The sequence below is a fragment of the Bos mutus genome, chromosome 20, assembly GCF_027580195.1.
Source record: "Bos mutus isolate GX-2022 chromosome 20, NWIPB_WYAK_1.1, whole genome shotgun sequence".
Lineage (NCBI taxonomy): Eukaryota > Metazoa > Chordata > Mammalia > Artiodactyla > Bovidae > Bos > Bos mutus.
This window is the reverse complement of record NC_091636.1, coordinates 26,899,261-26,922,065: the sequence shown is the minus strand read 5'-3', so window position 1 is coordinate 26,922,065 and position 22,805 is coordinate 26,899,261.

Sequence of the window (22,805 nt, the reverse complement as noted above, 5' to 3'; positions counted from 1 at the left end):
ACCAGATGCCACGATCTTACTTTTGAATGTTGAGTTTTAAGCCAGCTTTTTCACTTTTCTCTTTTACCTTCATCAAGTGGCTCTTTAGTTTCTCTTCCTTTTTTTCCATTAGGGTGGTATCATCTGCATATCTGAGATTGTTGATATTTCCCCCAGAAATCTTGATTCCAGCTTGTGATTCATCCAGCCTGGCATTTCACATGATGTACTCTGAGGAACCAGAGATCAAAATCAGAGATCCAACTGCTGGATCATCGAAAAAGCAAGAGAGTTCCAGAAAAACATCTATTTCTGCTTTATTGACTATGCCTTTGACTCTGTGGATCACAATAAACTGTGGAGAATTCTGAAAGAGATGGGAATACCAGACAACCTGACCTGCCTCCTGAGAAATCTGTATGCAGGTCAGGAAGCAACAGTTAGGACTGGACATGGAACAACAAACTGGTTCCAAATAGGAAAAGGAGTATGTCAAGGCTGTATATTGTCACCCTGCTTATTTAACTTGTATGCAGAGTACATCATGAGAAACGCTGGGCTGGATGAAGCACAAGCTAGAATCAAGATTTCCAGGAGAAATATCAATAACCTCAGATATGCAGATGACACACCCTTGTGGCAGAAAGTGAAGAAGAACTAAAGAACGTCTTGATGAAAGTGAAAGAGGAGAGTCAAAAAGTTGGCTTAAAGCTCAACATTCAGAAAATGAAGATCATGGCATCCGTCCCATCACTTCATGGCAAATAGATGGGGAAACAGTGGAAACAGTGGCTGACTTTATTTTTCTGGGCTCCAAAATCACTGCAGATGGTGATTACAGCAATGAAATTAAAAGGTGCTTACTCCTTGGAAGGAAAGTTATGACCAACCTAGATAGCATATTCAAAAGCAGAGACATTACTTTGCCAACAAAGGTCCATCTAGTCAAGGCTATGGTTTTTCCAGTGGTCATGTATGGATGTGAGAGTTGGACTGTGAAGAAGGCTGAGCACCGAAGAATTGATACTTTTGAACTGTGGTTTTGGAAGACTCTTGTGAGTCCCTTGGACTGCAAGGAGATTCAACCAGAGCCTCCTAAAGGAGATCAGTCCTGGGTGTTCATTGGAAGGACTGATGTTGAAGCTGAAACTCCAATACTTTGGCCACTTGATGCAAAGAGCTGACTCATTTGAAAAGACCCTGATGCTCGGGAAGATTGAAGGTGAGAAGAGAAGGGGACGACAGAGGATGAGATGGCTGGATGGCATCACCGACTCAATGGACATGAGTTTGAGTGAACTCCAGGAGTTGGTGATGGACAGGGATGCCTGGAGTGCTGCAGTCCATGATGTTGCAAAGAGTTGGACATGACTGAGCAACTGAACTGAACTCTGCATATAAGTTAAGTAATCAGAGTGACAATATACAGCCTGGTGTACTCCTTTCCCAAATTTGAACCAGTCCGTTGTTCCATGTCCAGTTCTAACTAGTTCTTGTTTACCTACATACAGGTTTCTCAGGAGACAACTAAAGGGATCTGGTATTCCTATCTCTTCAAGAATTGTCCACAGTTTGTTGTGATCCACATAGTCAGTGAAGAAGTAGTAGATGGAATTCTCTTGCTTCTATGATCCACAGATGTTGGCAATTTGATCTCTGGTTCCTCTGCTTTTTCTAAGTTTGCATATCTGGAATTTTTTGGTTCACATACTGTTGAAACCTAGCTTGAAAGATTTTGAGCATGACCTTGCTAGCATGTGAAATGGGTGCAATTGTGCGGTAGTTTGAACATTCTTTGGCATTGCCCTTCTTTGGGACTGGAATGAAAACTGACCTTTTCCAGTCCTGTGGCCACTGCTGAGTTTTCCAAATTTGCTGGCATATTGCGTGCAGCACTTTCACAGCATCATATTTTAGGATTTGAAATAGCTCAGCTTGAATTCCATCACCTTTACTAGCTTTGTTCGTATTGATGCTTCCTAAGGCCCACTTGACTTCTGACTCCAGGATGTCTGGCTCTAGGTGAGTAACCACACCATTGTGGTTATCTAGGTCATTAAGACCTTTTTTGTACATTTGTTCTGTGTATTCTTGCCACCTCCTCTTAATCTCTTCTGCTTCTGTTATGTCCTTACTGTTTCTGTCCTTTATTGTGCCCACCTTTGCATGAAATGTTCCCTTGGTATCTCTAAGTCTCTTGAAGAGATCACTAGTCTTTCTCCTTCTGTTGTTTTTCTCTATTTCTTTGCATTGTTCACTCAAAAAGGCTTTCTTATCGCTCCTTGATCTTCTTTGGAAATCTGCATTCAGTTGGCTATATCTTTCCTTTTCTTCTTTGTCTTTCACTTCTCTCCTTTTCTCAGCTATTTGTAAGGCTTCCTCAGACAACCATTTTGCCTTCTTGCATTTCTTTTTCTATATATCCTTGCTCATATATAAATATACACACGTTCAGTTATCCATTTCAGGATTATTGGAACAATTTCAATTTTTTGATCTATATTTTCCCCTTTCATCTTAATTTGCCTTTACATTTCAATAATACCCCATTCAATAATTATTTTGTCATTTTCATTATTTTTCATGTATTATGTGTTAGCATTAATATGGATAATAGATGCTTTTACTACTGTCACTGTTTCCACTATTCTTTAAAGACAATTTTCCATATAGTGATTTTTATCTTGATTTTCCTTTAATTTGGCTAAAGGATTTTTTTTTTTTTTTAAGAAAAGGTAAACAGTGGGCACTCTTGGGCATTGTCTTAAATTTCTCTTGCCTTTAAACATGATCAGTCATTTGATGGTCATATAGTTGTTATGTCACAATCCTTTTCCCTCAAACACTGCGGATATTCTTCCACTGTTTTCTGTCATTAAGTGGCTTGAAGAAAAGCCATCATCAGCATAAGTGAAGAGGAGCTCAAAAGCCTCTTGATGAAAGTGAAAGTGGAGAGTGAAAAAGTTGGCTTAAAGCTCAACATTCAGAAAATGAAGATCATGGCATCCTGTCCCACCACTTCATGGGAAATAGATGGGGAAACAGTGGAAACAGTGTCAGACTTTATTTTTTTGGGCTCCAAAATCACTGCAGATGGTGACTGCAGCCATGAAATTAAAAGACGCTTACTCCTTGGAAGGAAAGTCATGACCGACCTAGATAGCATATTGAAAAGCAGAGATATTACTTTGCCAACAAAGGGTCGTCTAGTCAAGGCTATGGTTTTCCCTGTGGTCATGTATGGATGTGAGAGTTGGACTGTGAAGAAGGCTGAGCGCCAAAGAATTGATGCTTTTGAACTGTGGTGTTGGAGAAGACTCTTGAGAGTCCCTTGGACTGCAAGGAGATCCAACCAGTCCATTCTAAAGGAGATCAGCCCTGGGATTTCTTTGGAAGGAATGATGCTAAAGCTGAAACTCCAGTACTTTGGCCACCTCATGTGAAGAGGTGACTCATTGGAAAAGACTCTGATGCTGGGAGGGATTGGGGGCAGGAGGAGAAGGGGACGACAGAGGATGAGATGGCTGGATGGCATCACTGACTCGATGAACATGAGTCTCAGTGAACTCCGGGAGTTGGTGATGGACAGGGAGGCCTGGCGTGCTGCCATTCATGGGGTCGCAAAAATTCGGACACAACTGAGCGACTGATCTGATCTGATCTGATGTTTTTGTTTGGCTACTTATAATTTTTTTTTCTCTTGAGTCTTAAAAAGAATTACCAGCAATTTGAGGGTCTTAATTATTTTCTGTGACTCAGTGGGTTCTTTATGTGGGCTCAATCCTTATTCAACCCTAGGAAGTTTTTTTCCAGCAGTTCTTTCATAAGTACTCCTCTGCCTGCCCTGCTCTCCTGAAACTCCGAGTACTGTTGACCCTTCATGCAGTGGGAAAAACCTCGCATCACTTATAGTCAACCCTCTGTATAGGTGATTTTTCTAGTATCCATGATTCCACATCCTTGAATTCAACCAACTGTGGTGTGTGTAGTATTTACTGTTGGAAGAAAACCCACTTATAAGTGAACCCACGCAGTTCAAACCCATGTTGTTCATTCACTAGGTCTTCTCTCTTTCCACTTAGCATGTTCATTTCTTCTTTCTCTGTGTACTGAGAAATACCTTGAAGTATTACTCTAATTCATTAGTATAAGTTTCTGTAGGATCTGATGTGTTTTTTAACTGACAACTTTCCATTTTACACTTTGCTAATAGTGTTTTTCATCTGATAGCAGCTAGTGTGTGTACATGCATGCATGCTAAGTTGCTTCAATTGTGTCTGACTCTTTGCGACCCTATGGACTATATCCCACCAGGCTCCCCTGTACATGGGATTCTCCAGGCAAGAATAATGGAGTGGGTTGCCATGCCCTCCTCCAGGGGATCTCCCCTACCCAAAGATCAAACCCGTGTCTCTTACATCTCCTGCATTGGCAGGTGGATTCTTTACCACCACTAGTACCACCTGGGAAGCTTGATAGCTCCTAGACCTGATCTCAAATTATCTTCTTTTCTCATAATACAAGGTTTTATCAACTTTAACTGAGAAAATATTTTTTTTTCCTATAGTCAATTTGTTTTATATGGAAGATGTTTGCTCTAACCCTCCAGAAACGTCCCCTTTGTTTTAATTACTAAAACTTTTCAAGGGCCCAGAGATTGGCTGTAAAATTTCTGCAGCAGGGCAGTTTATCACTGAGAACACACATGAATTCTGCCTGAGATTGTGGGGGGTGGAGAAAGTTACATAAATGTCTTTTAATACTTTAAAGTTTTTAATTAAAAAGCATTATAAAACTTTAAATCATCTAAGAATTTCTAAACATTTTTCTAGACAACTACTACTGCTAAGTCGCTTCAGTCGTGTCCAACTCTGTGTGACCCCACAGACAGCAGCCCACCAAGCTCCCCCGTCCCTAGGATTCTCCAGGCAAGAACACTGGAGTGGGTTGCCATTTCCTTCTCCAACGCATGAAAGTGAAAAGTGAAAGTGAAGTCGCTCAGTCGTGTCCGACTCTAGCGACCCCATGGACTGCAGCCTACCAGGCTCCTCCATCCATGGGATTTGCCAGGCAAGAGTACTGGAGTGGGGTGCCATTGCCTTCTCCATTTCTAGACTAGAGGACCACTGTTTTGTGATGAAACAAGGGAGAACTCCTAAATAAAACCAGTCACTGCTCCTATTTGTTTTCCATGTTATTGTAATAGTACTGAATTAGCCAGGACACCGTTTGATCCTCCCCCTAACTGATATTGCTAGGAATCTGGTATGGGGATCCTTCTGCTTTTCTTAGCAACCGTCCTTCTAAGCAGAAGCAGAATGTGAGGTCCACTAGCCACTGGTGTATGTAGATAACCCAGTGCACCATCCGAAGTGCCCTTAAATTTAAGATTAGTCCTTTCCTACAGCTATAGGGGTGTGCTGGAGCTGACACAAAACTCAGCTGGCTATGTTTTCCAGTATTTTGCAATTTGGTTGTTATATACAGCTCTTATTTAAAAGTATGTGATACAAACTGAAAAATAAATTATAAGTATCATTAAAAATTAAATCATGTAAACTTACAATCAAATGTACACTCAAAACTCATCATTTCCTAGTTGCTTTACAACATTTTATTATCTGTGCTCTTAAGGATACTTTTTATCTCTTGTATCCATATGGTGGCAATACTAAGTCATATCGGTGTGCTCCTGTGTATCACTTCCCAATTCCCATTCAGTGATGTGAAGGAGACCTGATGGTTGATTATTTTCTACCCTACCTCTGTTGATCCACCATCACCTCTAGCATCAATTTTCTCTGAAATCAGGGGAGAGAGAGATGTGCTGTGGGGTTCTGCTGAAGATTTATAGCTATTTACTTCCCAGAGATGCCTATCCTTCTAAAGCCTTTGATCATAGACTGATCAGAACTTCCTTTGATCCTAGCCTGTGCTCACAAGTTTTTGTAGAAATTTATCAAAAGTTAAGTTCTTCCTATTGATTGTAAGTCCTTCCCTAAGGAAAAGGCCAAAAAACTTGGAGTCCCAGAGATTCATGGGTGTTATTGTAGCTGATACATATCATTGAAATTGATCTGTGAGAGATGAAGTTAAAAAGAAAATGAACAGTAAAAATGAACTGAATTAGGAAGTCCTGTGGGAGAACGATGAACAGGATGTAGTGTCACGTGAAGTTGGGCTCTAGACCAGATCAAGCTGATGTGCAGATAGGTAAGAGACAGTAGCATCTGGTTCCCCACACCCTTGCCATCTGGCACTGCCAAAGATGTCATATGGACTTCTTGAAAAGGTGCATTAGCTTTTATTTTGCACTAACTTTTAGTATCCACATGCCAAAATGTACATTAAGTGTCAAGAGAGATTTACCACTGAGCTTTCAGCCTGGAACAGTCTAGCATATAAGTTGTGGTCTGTGATTTTGTTGCCTTTCCTCTGAAGAACTCGCAGATCTACTTTTATCAGGTATGTTAAAGCAAATGCAGCTAGGAAATGAAGACATTGCAATATGATTATAGAGCCAAGCCATAGAACCTTTCTAGAACAATACCTAGCTTCCGCCACAGGGCACATAAGAAAGTCCTATACAGGGAATATCTATGAAACAATTTTTTAACTTCAAGAACCTTGTGTAAGAGGCACTAATCATTTACAAAGTCCACTCTGACAGATTCCTCCCAAGAATCAGGGCAAGGGAAATGTTTATCTCACAGTGAGCTAGCAAGTTCCTTCTATTGGAGTGTTAGGACTATGAAACCATTGTGTGGCCTTTTGTTTTTGCCTGACTAATAGGAAGCTCCATTTCCCTTCAATTATTGAAAATTTCCATGGGTATAATTTTATTTTCAATAACTTCTCTCTTCCCCTCTTCCTTCACTACCTGTTTTGTATCTATTTTACACTGCTCCTTTTTTTTCTTCACTCATCATACTTGTAATTAATAAAATGCTATACTATATTTTTATCAGAATAAATACCTAAATAGAACAGCCAACCATGTATGGATCAGTGACTTTAGTTTGTTGAATTATGAGTAGTCCAATGCTGTGTACCAACAATCCAATAAAAGTAAAGCAGTGAAATATTTTCTGGAAGTTAGTAAAATTATAAATAAATATTTTAGAAGTTAAGTAAATACATTTGGAATGGCCTAGCAAATGTTCGGTCCTATGCTAAGAACTCAGAAAATCCAGTTATGGTTTCTTGAGAACCTAATCTTATTGGCTAGGGAAGTCTTTCCAATGACCATAATTCCTGGCTTCTAGTTATTAGGTGCAGCCATGTTCCAGGTGCATTCTGTATATTATCTTATGTAGTCCTCACCCCTAAGACATCAACTCATTGGGTCAGGTTTTTATTAAATTGCTATCCAGGTGATTCTAATGTGCAGCCTGTGCTGAGAATTTCTAATCCAGAGTAAAAGAAATAGGTGTGACTGCAGAGCATGCACGGAGAAGGCAATGGCACCCCACTCCAGTACTCTTGCCTGGAAAATCCCATGGGTGGAGGAGCCTGGTAGGCTGCAGTCCATGGGGTCGCACAGAGTCGGACATGACTGAAGCGACAGCAGCAGTAGCAGCAGCAGAGCATGCAAAGCAGAGCCAAATGACGCCACAGCATTTGTCCATGCATAGGGAGGACAGCAGCCTGCCTGGAGCCGAGGGTGTGATGTCAGTTGTTGGAACCACCTGCAGAATAGGAACCACAGATGCAGACGTTCAATTCTGGAGAACTTGCAATGGAAGTAATGCCTATGACAGTACTTTTACAAAGAAAAGGAAAAATAAACTATGTTTGAAAAGTGATTATATTAAAGAGGTGCAATGGCTTAGCCTTGACAATACTAGCTCTCATAAAGGCTGGGGAGGAGAGATATCAGCTAAGTGTTGTTCCTTTTCCTCCAAATTCACATTCTGAGGTTTGCCACCAGTTGTGATGGTATTTGGAGATGAGGCCTCTGGGAAGTAATTAAGGTTGAAAGTGAAAGTGTTAGTCACTCAGTCCTGTCTGACTCTTTGCAACCCCATGGACTGTAGCCCACCAGGTTCCTCTGTCCATGGGATTCTCCAGGCAAGAATACTGGAGTGCGTTGCCATTTTCTTCTCCAGGGGATCTTCCAGAACCAGGGATTGAACCCAGGTCTCCTGCATTGCTGGCAGATTCTTTACTGTCTGAGCCATCAGAGAAACCCCAATTAAGGTTAGATGAAATAAAGGAGGGTGGGGCCCTCACGACAGGGTTAATGCCAGTTCTTATAGACACCTAAGTGCCTTCCCCTGCCCCCATGCACACATGTGCTAGCACACACACGTGAGGGCACGTGAGCAGAGAACTGCAGACCATAGGCCAAAAGAGGAAGACTTAGAGTAAGGCCCGCCTCCCCAGCTCCTCCCTCTTCAATTTCCCAGCCTCCAGAATGGTGAGAAATGGATTTCTCTTCTTTCTTGTTTATAAGCTATGGGTATTTTTGTGATGGTAGTCCAAGCTAAGACAAGGAGCAGCCTGGACGAGAGGTGAATTTTCTAAACGAGGTATCATGTTAAGGTGTCTCCTCTCTGAGGCTTTGCTTAACTGCTCCCCATGGCCTCTTCAGGCTTATTGTTCATTCCTCTCTACCATGTCTCTTATCGTGATAGACAATGGTTGTTTAAGAGTATGTCTTCCCCAGCAGACCCAGGTCTTTGAAGGCAGCTGCCTGCCTTCTTTATCGTTGGACTGCCAGTGCGTGCGTGCTAAGTCGCTTCAGTCATGTCTGACCCTGTGCAACCCTGTGAACTGTAGCCCATCAGGCTCCTCTGTCCATGGGATTCTCCAGGCAAGAATACTGGAGTGGGTTGTCATACCCTCCTCCAGGGGAATCTTTCTGACCCAGGGATCTAACCCGTGTCTCTTCCATCTCTTGCACTGGCAGGCGGGTTCTTTACCACTTGCGCCCCGTGGGAAGCCAGAGGGACGGGTAATATGGTGTACCTGCTGCTGCTAAGTCACTTCAGTCGTGTCCGACTCTGTGCAACCCCATAGACGGCAGCCCACCAGGCTCCCCCGTCCCTGGGATTCTCCAGGCAAGAACGATGGATTGGGTTGCCATTTCCTTCTCCAATGCATGAAAGTGAAAAGTGAAAGTGAAGTCGGTCAGTCCTGTCCGACTCTTAGCGACCCCATGGACTGTGGCCCACCAGGGTCCTCCGTCCATGGGACTTTCTGGGCAAGAGTACTGGAGTGGGGTGCCATTGCCTTCTCTGGACTTGTTGAATGAATCAATAGGCCGTTATCAGACTTCTCAAACTCATTAGTCTCTGTGAAAAAGATCATTACCTCTGTCAACAAAAACTGCTTAAAATACCAAACCATGAGTCACAGGGCCTCTCAAGACAAGTAAATATGAAATAAAGTGACCAGCACATTTTCTCCACTGTGGTAAAGTTATCCATATTTTTTGGTTTGGGAGAGTTTGGACTATAAATCATTGAGCTCCGAAATGAGACCTCTGTAAATAAATTGGTTCCAGCAGGTTAGTCATAGAAGGTATGGTATATTTCCCACTCAACACCATAATTCTCATGCACAGTCTTGGTGATGCATGGAGCTATCCTGTAACTTTACTCTTAACGTGATGAGTGGTGGCAGTTGGAGGTTGACTTCCTAGTCTTGTCTTACAGAGCAAACCTTTACACATATCAAACCAGGTACAGCTTTAGAAATTTTTATTTAAGAGAAAGTTAAACCTGAGGTCATGCTTCAGACAGCTGTGATTGAGTGCTGCACAGAGCAGGGAATTTCTGAGTTTCCTTCTGGAAAGTAAATGCAGATATGCATGTTGATGGTTACTTGTTTATCCTCCCGCTCTTCTTTTTTTGCTCCTGAAAGTATTTCAGCAGTTTTCTGCTAAGCTGATTTATGACGTCAGTACCAAGCTGGAGGTAAAACAAACAAACAAAACAAAAAAAGCTGCTATCTTTTGAGAAGATTATCTGAAGTTTGAGTGGTTAATAATCAATTATATATCTGTGTATACTTGAGATGTCACAACAGGATTCTGTTATTTCTTATAGTTTTATTGAGATATAATTGACATAGAGCAGTGTATAAGTTTAATGTATACAGCATAATAATTTGACATATATATTAAGTTAACATCTGTCATCTCATATAAGTACAAAAAGAAAAAATCGTTTTTGTAATGATATCTCTTAGGATTTGCTGTGTTAACAGCATTTAGATACACCACACAGTGTTAGCTACATCATTTTGCACACTACACTCTTAATCTTTTTTTATCTTACAACTAGAAGCTTGTACCTTTTGATCTCCTTCATCTAATTCCCACCCCTCTTTCTTGTAACCACAAATATGACCTCTTTTTCTTTGAGCTTTGCTTCTTGTTCTGTTTTTTGTTTAGTTAGATTCCAGATATACATAAGATCATACAGCGTTTGTCTCTGACTTATTTCACTTAGCATCATGCCCTCAAGGTCATCCATGTTATGACAAATGGCAGGATTTTCTTCTTTTTCCGGCTGAGTAATATTCTAGTGTGTATGTGTGTGTGTGTGTGTGTGTGTGTGTGTGTGTGTATAAAGGTTAAGGGGCAGGTATCTCTTTGACATAGTGTTTTTGTTTCCTTTGGATGTATTCCTAGAGGCAAGATTGCTGGACCACATGGTACTCCTATTTTTAGTTTTTTGAGGAACTTCCATACTGCTTTCTATAGTGGCTACACCAGTTTACATTCCCACTAACAATGTACCCTTTTCTCCACATCCTCCCCAGCTTTTGTTATTTCTTATCTTTTTGATAGTGGCCGTTCACAAAGAGTCAGACACAACTGAGCAACTGAACTGATAATGGCCTGACTTACATATAATGGGAAATGATTACTATAATAAATGTAGTTAGTATTCATCATCACATATAGATAAAATAAAAAGAAAATGCAAAACAAAGATTATTTTCCTTGTAATGAGAACTCTTAGAATTTACCCTCTCAACCTCTTTCATACATAACATATAGCAATGTTAACAATAATTATCATGTACATTAATTGTCTTATTCATCTTATAACTGGAAGTTTGTACCTTTTGACCACCTTCCTCCAATTCTGCCTCCCCCTACCCTTCAATTCTGGTTGCCACATATCTGATCTTCTTCTGTGAGTTTTTTTATTTTTATTATTAGAGTCCACAAATAAGTGAAGTCATACAGGATTTGTCTGTCTCAGTCTGACTTACTTCACTTAGCCTAATGCCCTCGAGGCCCACCTATGTTATCACAAATGCCAGGATTTCTTTGTAATTTTTAAAATGCTTAAATAATACTCCATTATATATATGTTTTGAACTGTGGTGTTGGAGAAGACTCTTGAGAGTCCCTTGGACTGCAAGGAGATCCAACCAGTCCATTCTAAAGGAGATAAGCCCTGGGATTTCTTTGGAAGGACTGATGCTAAAGCTGAAACTCCAGTACTTTGGCCACCTCATGTGAAGAGGTGACTCATTGGAAAAGACTCTGATGCTGGGAGGGATTGGGGGCAGGAGGAGAAGGGGACGACAGAGGATGAGATGGCTGGATGGCATCACTGACTCGATGGTCATGAGTCTCAGTGAACTCCGGGAGTTGGTGATGGACAGGGAGGCCTGGCATGCTTCGATTCATGGGGTCGCAAAGAGTCGGACACCACTGACCGACTGAACTGAACTGATATATATGTATATATGTGTGTATCACAACTTCTTTATCCATTCATCTATCAGTGAACACTTAAGTGGCTTCTATGTCTTGGTTATTGTAAGTAACTGCTATGACATGGGAGTGAAGATACCTTTTCAAGTTCATGTTGTTGTTTAGTTTGGATATATTCCCAGAAGTGGAATTCCTGGATCATATGGTAATTTTGTCTTAATTTTTTGAGGAGACTGCATCCTCACTAGTAATGCACTAGTATATAATCTCACCAACAGTGCACATCCTTGCCAGCATTTATTCTCAGTTTTCTATTTGAGGATGGCTGTACTAAGTATGAAGTGATATTTCAATGTATTTTTTAATTAGTTTCTTTTTTATGGAAGTGTAGTTGATTTACAGTGTTGTAAGGTTAGATGTTACTTAGTAAGCCCTAATGTCTGAGCCACCAGGGAAGCCCTATTTTATATATAGTAGTGTGTATATATAGTAGTGTGTATATTGGAGAAGGCACTGGCACCCGACTCCAGTACTCTTGCCTGGAAAATCCCATGGACGGAAGAGTCTAGTAGGCTGCAGTCCATGGGGTCACTAAGAGTCGTGTCACTTTCCCTTTTCCCTTTCATGCATTGGAGAAGGAAATGGCAACCCACTCCAGTGTTCTTGCCTGGAGAATCCCAGGGACGGAGGAGCCTGGTGGGCTGCCGTCTGTGGGGTCGAACAGAGTCAGACACGACTGAAGCAACTTAGCAGTAGCAGTGTGTATATGTTAATCCCACACTTGTAATTTATCCCTCAGCCCTTTCCCTTTTGGTGACCATAAGTTAGTTTTCTATGTCTGTGAGTCTGTGTCTGTTTTGTATATAAGTTCATTTGTATCTCTTTTTTAGATTCCACATGTAAGAGATGTCATATATTTGTCTGATTTACTTCATTTAGTATGATAATCTCTAGGTTCATTCATGTTGTTATAAATAGCATCATTTCATTATTTTTATGGTTGAGTAATATTCCATTGTATATATGTACCACCTCTTCATTATCCATTCATTTATCAATGGACATTTAGGTTGCTTCTGTCTTGGCTATTGTAAACAATACTGCGGTGAACATTGCATGCATGTGTCTTTCATTATGTTTTTCTCCAGATACAGGCCCAGGGGTGGATTACTAGATCATATGGTAGCTCTATTTTTAGTTGTTTAAGGCAGCTGTGTACTGTTCTTTGTAGTAGGTATTACCAACTTACATTCCCACCAACAGTGTAGGAGGGTTTCATTTTCTTCACATCCTTTCCAGAATTTATTGTTTGTAGCCTTTTTGATGATGGCTATTCTGATTGGTGTGAGGTTATATCCCCTCATTTTGACTTGCTTTTCTCTAGTAATTAGCGATGTTGGATATCTTTTCCTGTTCTTCTTGGCCATCAGTATGTCCTCCTTGGAGAAATGTCTATTTAGGTCTGCCCATTTTTGAATGGGTTATTTGTTTTTTTCATCTTGAGCTATATGAGCTGCTTATGAATTTTGGAGATTAATCCCTTGTCTGTCACATTGTTTGCAAATATTTTCTCCCATTCTGTGGGCTATCTTTTCATTTTGTTTATGGTATCCTTTGCTGTGCCAAAGATTTTAAGTTTAATTAGGACCCATTTGTTTATTTTTGTTTTTATTTCCATTATTCTAGAGAGTGGATCCAAAAAAATATTGCTGCGATTTATGTCAGTGTTCTGCCTACATTTAAGTCTTTGATCTATTTTGAGCTTATTTTTATGTATGGTGTTAGAGAATGTTCTAGTTTCATTTACATGTAGCCGCCAGTTTTCACAGCACCACTTATTGAACGGACTCTCTTTTCTCCACTGTATATTGTTGCCTCCTACATTTTAGATTAATTTGACCATAGATACATGGGTTTATTTCTGGGCTTTCTATTCTGTTCCATTGATCTATATTTCTGGGGTTTTTTTGTATGTGCCAGTACCATAATGATTCGATGATTGTGGCTTTGTATTGTAGTCTGAAGTCAGGGAATCTGATTCCTCCAGCTCTATTTTTCATTCTCAGGATTGCTTTGGCTATTTCGAATCTCTTGTGTCTCCATACAAAAACAATTTTTTTGTTGTTGTTGTTCTAAGTAAGTGTTAGTTGCTCAGTAACGTCTGACTGACTCTTTGCAGTCCTATAGACAGCAGCCTGACAGGCTCCTCTGTCCATGAAATTCTCCAGGCAAGAATACTGGAGTGTTGCTATTTCCTTCTCTTTTGTTATAGTTCTGTGAAAAATGCCATTGGCAATATGATAAGGATTGTATTGAATCCATACTGTTGGATTTTGTTTGCTAGTATTTTGTTGAGGATATTTGTGTGTTCATCAGACACATTGGCCTGTAATTTTCTTTTTTTGTAATATCTTTGTCTGGTTTAGGTATCAGGTTGATGGTGGCCTCATGGAATGAGCTTATGAGTGTTCCTTCCTCTGCAGGTTTTCTGCAGTTGTTCAGAAGGATAGATGTTAACTCTTCTCTAAATATTTGGTGGAACTCACCCATGAAATGGTCTGGTTCTGGGATTTTGTTAGAAGCTTTTAAACCACAGTTTCAATTTCAGTACTTGTGATAGGTCTGTTAGTATTTTTTATTTCTTCTTGGGAGATTGTACTCATCTAAAAATGTGTCCATTTCTCCCAGGTTGTCTATTGGATTGTCATAGAGTTACTACTTTGTTTTTTTGCAGAGTCAGTAGTATCTCTTCCTTTTTCATTTCTAATTTTATTGATCTCAGCCTTCTATTTCTTTTTTTTTTCTTGATGAGTGTGGCTGAAAGTTTATCCATTTTATTTTTTCAAAGAACTAACTTTTAGCTTCATTGACCTTTCCTATTATTTTCTTCATCTCTATTTCTTTTCTAATCTTTATGGTTTATTGCCTTCTACTAACCTTGGTTTTTGCTTGTTCTTTCTTTTGTTGCTTTAGGAGTAAGTTTAGGTTGTTTGAGACTTTTCCTGTTTCCTGAGGTAAGCTTGTACTGCTATAAACTTCCTTCTTAGAGAACGGCTGTTGCTGCAACCCTGTAGGGTTTTGGATCATTGTGCCTTAATTTTCATTTATCTCTAGTTAGTTCTTGATTTTTGTCTTTGATTTCCTCAGTGATTCATTGGTTGTTTAGTAGCATATTTTTTAGCCTCCCTATGTTTGTGGTTTTTTTTTTTTTTTACAATTTTTTCTTGTTGTTGATTTCTAGTCTCATAGCATTGTAGTCAGAAAACATGCTTGATATGATTTCAATTTTCTTAAATTTACCAAGGCTCACTTTGTGGCCCAGCATGTAATCAAGCCTGGAGAATATTCCATGTGCATTTGAGAAGAAGGTGTATTCTGCAGCTTTTGGATGGAATGCTCTATAAATATCAATTAAGCTTATCTGGTGTAATCTATAATTTAAGGCCTCTGTTTCCTTATTGATTTTCTCTTTGGATTATTTGTGCATTGATTAAAGTGGAGTGTTAAAGTTCCCCCACTATTACTGTGTAACTGTTGATTAATCCTTTTACGGCTGTTAGTATTTGCTTATATATTGAGGTGCTCCTATATTGGGTGCATATATATATATATACACACTTTTAATATCTTCTTTTTAGATTGATCCCTTGATCGTAATGTAGTGTTCTTTGCCTCTTGCAACAGCCTATTTTGTCTGATATGAATATTACTCTTAGACCTTGCTTTTGACTTCCATTTGTGTGGAATACCTTTTTGTGTCCCCTTATTTTTAGTCTGTATGTGTCCCTAGATCTGAAGTGGGTCTCTGGTAGAAAGCATGTACATGGGTCTTGTTTTTGCGTGCATTCAGCCTGTCTGTATCTTTCTGTTAAGAGTATTTATGTTTACAGTAATTATCAATACATGTGTTCTTATTGCCATTTTGTTGATTGTTTGGGGTTTGTTTTTGTAGATCTTTTTCTTCCCTTTCTCTTGTCTTCTTTTCTCTTGTGATTTGATGACTGTATTGTTGTGTTTGAATTTCTTTTGTGTGTGTCTGTGTTTGTACCATATAGATTTTTGGTTTGTGGTTACCATGAGGTTTTGATATAGGAGTCAAATAGATATAGATATACAAGGTTATTTTAAGTTGCTGGTCTTTTAATTTCAAATGCATTTCCAATATCCTGAATTGGTTACTTTCCTCTTTTCACAATTTTTGTTTTTTTAAGACTTTTATTTATTTTAAATTATGTTTTATCTATTTTATATTTATTTTTAAATTTATTTTTATGTATTTATGTATTGGCCATATAAGATCTTAGTCCCTGACTTGGGGTTGAACCTGTGCCCCATGCATTGGGAGCATTAAGTCTTAACCACTGGACTGCCAAGGAAATCCCACAATTGCTGGTTTTGATGTCATATTTTTGTGTGGATGATTTCCTACCTTCATTGTATGTTTGCCTTTCCAGGTGAGCTTTTCTATTCATGATTTTCTTGTTTCTAGTTGTGGCTCTTTCTTCTCCTAGAGAAGATCTGTAACATTTGTTGCAAAGCTCTTCTGGTAGTGCTGACTTTGCTTAGCTTTTGCTTATCTGTAAAGCTTTTGATTTCTCCATTGAATCTGAATGAGAGCCTTGCTGGGTAGCATGTTTTTGGTTGTAGATTCTTCCCTTTCATCACTTCAAATATATTGTGTCACTACCTTCTGGCCTGCAGAATTTCTGCTGAAAAATTAGCTAATAACCTTATGGAAATTCCCGTGTTTGTTATTGGTTGCTTTTTCCTTGTTGCTTTTAATGTTTTCTCTTTAATTTTTATCAGTTTGATTACTATGTGTCTAGGCATGTTCCTCCTCAGGTTTATCCTGCCTGGGACCTGTGCTTCCTGGAGTTGGGTGACTGTTTCCTTTACCATGTTAGGGATGTTTTCACTTCAAATATTTTCTCTGGTCCTTTCTCTTTGCCTTTTCCTTGTGGGGATCCCTATAATGCACATGTTGGTGCATTTTATATTGTCCCAGAAGTCTCTTATACTGTCCTCACTTCTTTTCATTCTTTTTCCTTTATCCTGTTCCAAAGCAGTGATTTCCACCATTCTGTCTTCCAGCTCACTTCTCTGTTCTTCTTCCTCACTTACTCTGCTATTGATTCCTTGTAGTGTTATTTTTCATTTCAATTATTGTATTGTTATCTCTGTTTGTTTTTTAGATTTTTTCTTTGTCAAACATTTCTTATATCTTCTTGGTCTCTTTTTTCCCTGAGATCTTGGATTATCTTTACTATCGTTATTCTGAATTCTTTTTTGGGTAGATTGCCTATCTCCATTTCACTTAATTGTTCTTCTAGGGTTATATCTTGTTCCTTTGTCTGGAACATAATCCTTTGCCATCTCATTTTGTCTAACTTTCTATGATTGTGGTTTTTCATTCTGCAAGCTGCAGTGTAGTAATTCTTCTTTCCTCTGTTCTCTGCCCCCTGATGGATCAGGCTGGTCTAAGAGGTTTGTGCAGCCTTCTTGGTGGGTGGGGCTTGTTCCTGCCCACTTGTGTATGGAGCTGGGTGTTGTTTCTTTGGTGGGTAAGGCTCTGTCAAGGTGTGTGTTTAGCAGACAGCTGTGGATTCATGGAGAATTTAGCCAGCCTGTCTACTGGTGTGTGGTGCTATATTTCTGCCCTGTCAGCCTGAGGCATCCCAGCACTGGAGCCTGCAGGCTTTTGGGTGGGGCAATGTCTTGGTGAGAAAATGGTGGCCTTGAGAGGGTTCATGCCAATGAGTACTCCCCAAAACTAGAGCCACTGATGTCTTTGTTCCCATAGTGAGCCACAGATGCCACCAGCCTCCACAGAAGACCATCCAATACCAACAGGTAGCTATGACCCAGACTCCTATGAGGTCACTGCTTTTTCCCCTAGTCTTGGTGTGCATGAGATCTTGTGTGTGCCCTCCAAGAGTAGAGTTTCTGTTTCCCCCAGTCTGGTGGAATTCTTATGATCAAACCCTGCTAACCTTCAAGGCCACATGCTCTGAGGGCTTCTCTCACTGCCAGACTCCCAGGCTGGGGAGCCTGATGTGGGGCTCAGAATTTTGACTCCTGTCAGAGAGCCTCTGTGATACAACTATTTCCCAGTTTGAGGGTGCCCACTTAGTGAGTATGGGATTTGGTTTTATCAATGACTGTGCCTCTTGTACCATCTCATTGTAGTTGCCTTTGTCTTTGGATGTAGGATATCTCTTTTGATAGGTTCCAGTGTTTTTTTAATCAATGATCGTTCAACAGTTATTTGTGATTTTGGTGTTTATGTGAGAGCAGGTGAGCTCATGTCCTTCTACTTGGCCATTTTCTCTCCCAATCTTGTTTGTATGATTATAATTAGCATTTTTTTAACCCACTCAAAGAGTTCCCTTTAGCATATCTTAGAAGGCAGTTCTGGTGGTAATGAATTCCCTCAGCTTTTGTTTCTTTGGGAGTCTGTATTACTCCTTTTTTCTAAAGGATGGCTTCACCAGGTGTAGAATTCTTGGTCAAATGTTTTTATCTTTCAATATGTAGACTATTGAAAGATAGTCTACATATTGGGCTTCTCTGGTGGCTCAGCTGGTAAAGAATCTGCCTGCAATGTGGGAGACCTGGGTTGGAAAGATCCCCTGGAGAAAGGAACGGCTACCCACTCCAGTGTTCTGGCCTGGAGAATTCCATGGATTGCATAGTCCATGGGATTGCAAAGAGTTGGACATGACTGAGCAACTTTCACTTTCATTCTCACACAGACTGCTGCTGCTACTGCTGCTGCTAAGTTGCTTCAGTTGTGTCTGACTCTATGCGACCCCATAGACGGCAGCCCACCAGGCTCCCCTGTCCCTAGGATTCTCCAGGCAAGAACACTGGAGTGGGTTGCCATTTCCTTCTCCAATGCGTGAAAGTGAAGTAATTCAGTCATGTCCAACTCGTAGCGACCCCATGAACTGCAGCCTACCAGGCTCCTCCGTCCATGGGATTTTCTAGGCCAAGAGTACTGGAGTGGCTTGCTATTGCCTTCTCCATGTAGACTATGTCATCCCATTTTCTCCCAGCCTGAAAAGTTTCTGTTGAGAACATGGCTGATTGTCTGATAGGGATTCCCTTATATGTAATTCCTTTCTTTTCTCTTGCTGCTCTTTGTCTTTTGATAATTTAATTATATTGTGTCTCTGGGCAGCCCTGTGCTGGTTCAACCTACTTGAGGTCTTCTGGGCCTTTTGGATCTGAACATCTATTTCTGTTTTGGAACTTTTCAGTCGTTATTGCTTTAGTTAGACTTTGTCCCTTTCTCTTTCTCTTCTTCTTCTCTTCTGGAATTCCCATAATATGAATATTTTTACTTTTTATTGTGTCCCATAAGTCATGTAGGCATTTTTCACTCTTTCTTTTCTTTTCTTTTGTCTTGTTGCTCTGCTGACTAGTTAATTTCAAATATATTGTCTTCCAAGTCACTGATTCTTCTATGGGATTGAGTCATTTTTGAAGCTCTCTATTGAATCCTCAGCTTTTTCAGCTCTAGGATGTCTTTTTTACTGGTTTGTTTCTTTGTTGAAGTTCATGTTTTGGTCATGTGGTTTTCCTAATTGCATTTAGTTTGTGTTCTTATAGTTCACTAAACTTCTTTAGGAGAATTATTCTGAAAATTTTGACTATTCAGAGTTCCATTTCTTTAGGGCTAGCTATTAGGGCTTTCTTAGTTTCCTTTGGTGGTATGATATTTACCTCATTTTTTGTGAACCTTGATTTCTTACATTGATATCTGTGCATTTGAGTATGTAGCCTCCTCTTCCAGATATTGCGTGTACATTTCGGTAGAGATAATTCTTCACCAGTTAGTTCAGATTGGGTTTCTGGACAGGTATCCTGGTAATGACCTTGGGCAGGCTGAGCCTGCTATTAGGGTCTATTACAGGGTGAGGCAGCAGTTTGAGCTTTGAGGTCAGGAGTGGGGTCATGTGCCACTGGCTGAGAACAGCTGGATAAGACTGCCAGCTTGGTTACTTGGCCACATGATGCTTTAGGATGGGCTCCACAGTTGCATGGATTATCTGGTCATGTTTACTAGATGGCAGGGACTGAGTAATGTACTCAGGAGTAAGTGGGCCTATGAATTAGCTTCCCTTCCCTGGCAGGACAGCAGGATAGGATAGGGTAGGACAGCCTGCACAACTGATTGTATGGGGACCTGAATCAGGCAACACTGTGCACTGAATATTTTGGTCACCAGTTTTGCTCTGGAGACAGAGAAAGCATGGGGGTATGCTCTCTGTTGAAGTTTCCATGTAAGCAGGATTACTGGATGGGCTATACAGCTTCCTGTGTGCTCTGGTTAGATTCCCTGGTCAGATAGGCTGAAGGCTGTCTTCAGCAGTGAGCAGGGCTATAAATTTGTTTCCCTGACTGAGCACATTGAGAAAAGTAGCTCCAAAGCCACAAAAGCGTTTTGTTTGTGGTCTTGACTCACAGAGACGTGGGCCCCAAGTTTCTTGGCTGAACAGGTCCACTAGCTTCACTCTAAGGGTGATCAGCTCTGTCCACCTGCCTCTCAGCTTGAGTGTTGCTGGGTTTCACAGCTTCCAGATGTTCTCACCAGCCCTTCCTGTCATATGAGGATGGGAGCCATGTTCTGCAGCTGGTAGGCCTGTGACTCAGCTTTTCTGCCTGGGTGTGAGCAGACCAGGCTCCAGGGCTGGCAGAACTCTTCCACTAGGAACTTGAATCAGATAGACCAGTATCCTTAGCCAGACTGGGCCACTGACTTGGTTCTGCAGGTGAGCAAAGCTGCTGATTGGGACAACTGCTGAAGCAGGGGCATGCTTCCCTCACTCCCTTGTTCTACGATTCTCAGTTGTAGCTTGTCCATGAATAGTTGAGTTGTGAATTGTTCCTTGTGTGAGGGGAAGTCAAATCAGGAGTCACTTATGTCACCATTTGGGTGACATCACTTATCAATAATAGCCATTCTGGGGACAACTTGTGGTTTTCTTTTGCATTTCCCAATGACTAGTGATTTGAACTTTTTTTCCATGTGCTTTTTGGCCTTTTGAATGCCTTAAAAATGTCTACTCAAGTCTCTTGCTCATTTGGATTATTTGTGGGGCTTTCTGCTATTGAGTTGTATGAATTTTTTATATATTTTGGATATTTACCTCACAAAACGTGCGGTTTGCAAATATTTTTCCCGTTCTGTTCATTGTATTTTCATTTTGTACATTATTTCTTTTGCTGTGCAAAAGCTGTTTAGTTTGATGCAGTCTGTCTTGTTTATTTTTGATTCTGTCGTTTGTGCTGTGTCCCATCCAAAATCATAGCCAAGACCCACACCAAGGAGCTTTTCCCCTGTTTTCTTCTGGGAGTTTCATGGTTTCAGGTCTTGTACATTTAAGTCTTTACAGGATTCTTATTTTTAGACAAATACTTTTTCGTTTTTAAGGGGCAAGTCCAGGGAGGAAATATTTTTTTGAGTTGACACAGTATCAAGTCTTACTATACTTACCTAACTCCAACCATATCCCAGAAGATTTGGCAGGCCAAGTTCTCTGACTCAGGGTCTTGTGGTTTAGATAGATGGACAAAGTGCCATCTTCAACTGTATTCTTCATCATATTATCAAGAACTTGGCTTCCCATTTTGACTCATCTGAAGTGTAGCTTTAAAACATGAACAAGATAAGAGGATTCTAATTTTGCTAATGCTTCTTGGCCATTGCTACAGATAAAGGGCCATACTACAGTCTTAGTGGTCTATAGCCACAGTCATGTTGTGGGTTATAACTTTGGCCAAATTGTAAGTGGAGAACTGGGCAACTGAGTTGTTTCACTCAATACACAACATGTGCTCTAGGAGTCCTGAAGACTTTCTGGACTTTCTCATAACCTTACTTCACAGGTGTAGAACTGGAGGTCTACAGGTATGTGGAGTTGATAAATTCCCACAGCTGGGTTAAAGAAAGAGCTGACCTAGCTAAGACGTCCTAAGCTGTAAATGGATCTTAGTCTCTTCCCTATATAGAGTCTATGCTATGAATACAAATGATAAAGTAAAACTACATATCACTCATTAATGGTAGTGACTTTTAACTAAAATATAAGAAGCACTATTTCAACTATCTGGTGATCTTAAGTAGTGATTCTCAAATTTTAGTATTAACATTAAAATCACCCAGAGAACTTCCTGAGACAGATTTCTGGGTCTCACTCTGAGTTGGTCAGGGGTGGGGCTTGAAGAGGCACTTCTAACAGGTTTCCAAGCAGTCCTGATGCTAATGCTGTTGGTCTGGGGACCACACTGCAGGAACCACTGTTCTAAAGCAACCCATGCCATTTCCTGCCACTCATTGTGTGCCACGTGTACCCTCTCCAGCACTTGAGAGCTATATGGTTAGATCCCCCAGCAGGAAGACCAACCAGTGGACTTTTCTCTGAACTTCCTAGTGCCTTTTCCAGCACTTAGTAGTGAAGAGCTGTAGCTTGAGTCAGACCGCCTGGGTACTCTGTGGTCATAGGGCTGCATGACGTTGGATAAGTCACCTAGATTTGATACTTGTTTCCCCACCTGAGATACTGTCTTCTAACTCATAATTGTGAAAGAATTGTTAAATCAGATAACACATACATAGTTTAAATGGATAATATTCACTTGGTCTATCAATCAAAGAGCAGTGAGGAGAAAAGAAATGAATCTAGTCTTAAAGAAAGGCCTGAATAAAGACGGTTGGCTACTTAGGTGACAGAAACCAGACTAGGTTTGGCTCAGAAACCAAACTGGGAGTTCTGAGAGAAACCACAAGTTTAGCAACAACATAAAGCTGCAACTACACCTTGTGTTAGAGTAAAAATGGGAAGACACAGTTGCCAGAGGAACAGAGAGGGAGAGAGGAGCATAGTAAGGCTGCTCAGATCCCCAAGTCTTTCTGGCAGGAGCTGGGAGATTCACCAACTAGATGCACTACCGAGGTAGTGAAACAAGGGAGAGTCGCTCCCTAAAAGCCAGAGGTCAGGAGATTCTGAGTATAGAGTTCTCTCTAATACAGAACAGAGCAGGGAAAGAGCAGGAAATGAATCCGAGCAGTACTGCCATACTTGGTGTATTAGTCATTGTTGCCATGACTGTAATTACTGTGTGCCCATCTCATCACCATCAC